Source organism: Procambarus clarkii, chromosome 52, assembly GCF_040958095.1.
Source record: "Procambarus clarkii isolate CNS0578487 chromosome 52, FALCON_Pclarkii_2.0, whole genome shotgun sequence".
NCBI classification, from domain to species: Eukaryota; Metazoa; Arthropoda; class Malacostraca; order Decapoda; family Cambaridae; genus Procambarus; species Procambarus clarkii.
Genome location: NC_091201.1, coordinates 13,233,660 through 13,236,689, shown reverse-complemented (window position 1 = coordinate 13,236,689; position 3,030 = coordinate 13,233,660).

Genomic DNA, 3,030 nt, shown 5'->3' with positions numbered 1-3,030 from the left:
GCCAGTTTCCATGGAGTGTTCACTACCGAGTCTGAGCAGCTCCCATTGTTGGAAGGGGTTACCCTAGATGAAAGACTATCAGATATAGAGGTGACAGCAGAGGAGGTAATGAAACAGTTGACAACTCTAGATGCAACTAAAGCAGTTGGACCAGACAAAGTATCACCGTGGATACTAAAAGAAGCAGCACAGGCCCTCAGCGTGCCTCTGGCAATGATCTTTAATGAGTCACTTATGTCAGGAGAATTGCCCAGTTGCTGGAAGAAGGCAAATGTCGTGCCGATCTTCAAGAAAGGTGATAGGGAGGAGGCACTTAACTATAGACCTGTACCACTGACAAGCATCCCCTGTAAAATACTGGAAAGAATAATTAGGCTACGACTGGTTGCACACCTGGAGAACATTAGGTTTGTGAACAAACATCAACATGGGTTCTGGACAGGGAAATCGTGCCTAACAAACCTTCTGGAATTCTATGATAAAATAACGAGGATAAGACAGGACAGAGATGGTTGGGCAGACTGCATATTTCTGGACTGCCAAAAAGCCTTTGATACAGTACCGCACATGAGACTGCTGTTCAAGCTCGAGAGGCAGGCGGGGGTGGGGGGAAAGGTCCTAGCATGGATAAGGAACTACCTAACAGGAAGGAGCCAAAGAGTTACAGTAAGGGGCGAGAAGTCGGACTGGCGAACAGTACCAAGTGGAGTACCACAAGGATCGGTGCTGGGACCAATTCTATTTCTTGTATATGTTAACGACATGTTTACAGGCGTAGAGTCCTACATGTCGATGTTTGCGGATGACGCAAAGTTGATGAGAAGAGTTGTGACAGATGAGGATTGCAGGATCCTCCAAGAGGACCTGAACAGGTTGCAGAGATGGTCAGAGAAATGGCTACTGGAATTCAACACGAACAAATGTAAAGTTATGGAAATGGGACTAGGAGATAGGAGACCAAAGGGACAGTACACAATGAAGGGGAACAGCCTACCTGTAACGACGCGTGAAAGAGACCTGGGGGTGGACGTAACACCTAATCTATCTCCTGAGGCACATATAAGTAGGATAACGACAGCAGAGTACTCTACACTGGCAAAAGTTAGAACATCATTCAGAAACCTAAGTAAGGAGGCATTTAGGGCGCTTTACACTGCCTACGTAAGGCCAGTCTTAGAGAATGCCGGCTCATCATGGAGTCCCCATCTGAAGAAGCATATAATGAAACTGGAAAAGGTTCAGAGGTTTGCAACGAGACTCGTCCCAGAGCTACGAGGGATGGGGTATGAGGAGCGCCTGAGGGAACTGTGCCTTACGACACTAGAAAGAAGAAGGGAGAGGAGGGACATGATAGGAACGTATAAGATACTCAGAGGGATTGACCGAGTGGACATAGACGAAATGTTCACACGGAATAGTAACAGAACGAGGGGACATGGATGGAAGCTTGAAACTCAGATGAGTCACAGAGATATTAGGAAGTTTTCTTTTAGCGTGAGAGTAGTGGGAAAATGGAATGCACTTCAGGAACAGGTTGTGGAAGCAAATACTATTCATAATTTTAAAACCAGGTATGATAGGGAAATGGGACGGGAGTCATTGCTGTAAACAACCGATGCTCGAAAGGCGGGATCCAAGAGTCAATGCTCGATCCTGCAGACACAACTAGGTGAGTACAACTAGGTGAGTACACACACACACACACACACTCCATACACACACACGCACACACACACACACGCACACACACACACACGCACACACACACACACACACACACACACTCCATACACACACACGCACACACACAGGAAGCAGCCCTTAACAACTGTCTAACTCCCAGGTACCTATTTACTGCTATGTAACAGTAGCATCAGGGTGAAAGAAACGCTGCCCATTGTTTCTCGCCAGCGCCGGGAATCGAACCCCTGACCACAGGATTACGTGTCCAGCTCACTCGAGTAATTCACTCTTAGTTGCCATATACGGTGGGTGAGTGGACAGCACACTGTACACGTAATCATGTGGTCCGGGGATCGATTCCCGGGGCCGGTGAGAGACAATGGGAAGAGTTTCTTTCACCCTGATGCCTCTGTTACCTAGCAGTAAATAGGTATCTGAGGAGTTAGACAGCTGTTACGGGCTGCTTCCTGGGTGTGTGTGTACTCTCCTATTTGTACTCACCTATTTGTGTGTTCAGGATCGAGCATTGTCACTTGGATCCCGCCTTTCGAGCCATCGGTTGTTTACAGCAGTGCCTCCGGTCCTATTTCCCTATCATACCTAGTTTTAAAATTATGAATAGAATTTGCTTCTACAATCTGCTCCTTAAGCGCATTCCATTTTGCCACTACTCTGACACTAAAAGAAAACTTCCTAACATCTTTGTGACTCCTCTAAGTTTCCAGTTTCCAGCCATGTCCCCTCGTTCTGTTACTATTCCGTGTGAACATTTCGTCTATGTCCACTCTGTCAATCCTCCTCAGTATTTTAAACGTTCCTATCATATCCCCACTCTCCCTTCTTTTTTCTAGTGTCGTAAGGCTCAGTTCCTTCGGTCGCTCTTCATACGTAATCCCTCATAGCGTTGGGACGAGTCTTGTTGGAAACTTCTGAACATTTTCCAGTTTCCTTACGTGTTTCTTCAGATGGGGACTCCATGATGAGGCGGCATACACTAAGACTGCCCTCACGTAAGCAGTGTAATGCTCCCTAAATGCCTTCTTACTTAGGTTTCTGAATGATGTTCTAACTTTGTCCAGTGTAGAGTATGCTGCTGTAGATTAGGTGTTACGTCCACGCCCAGGTCTCTTTCTTGCGTTGTCACAGGTAGGCAGTTCCTCTTCATTGTATACTGTCCCTTTGGTCTCCAATCACCTAGTCCCATTTCCATAATGTTTCATTTGCTCGTGTTGAACTCCAGTAGCCATTTCTCTGACCATCTCTGCAACCTGTTCAAGTCCTCTTGGAGGAGTCTACAATCCTCGTCTGTCACAACTCCTCACATCAACTTTGCATCATCCGCAAGTA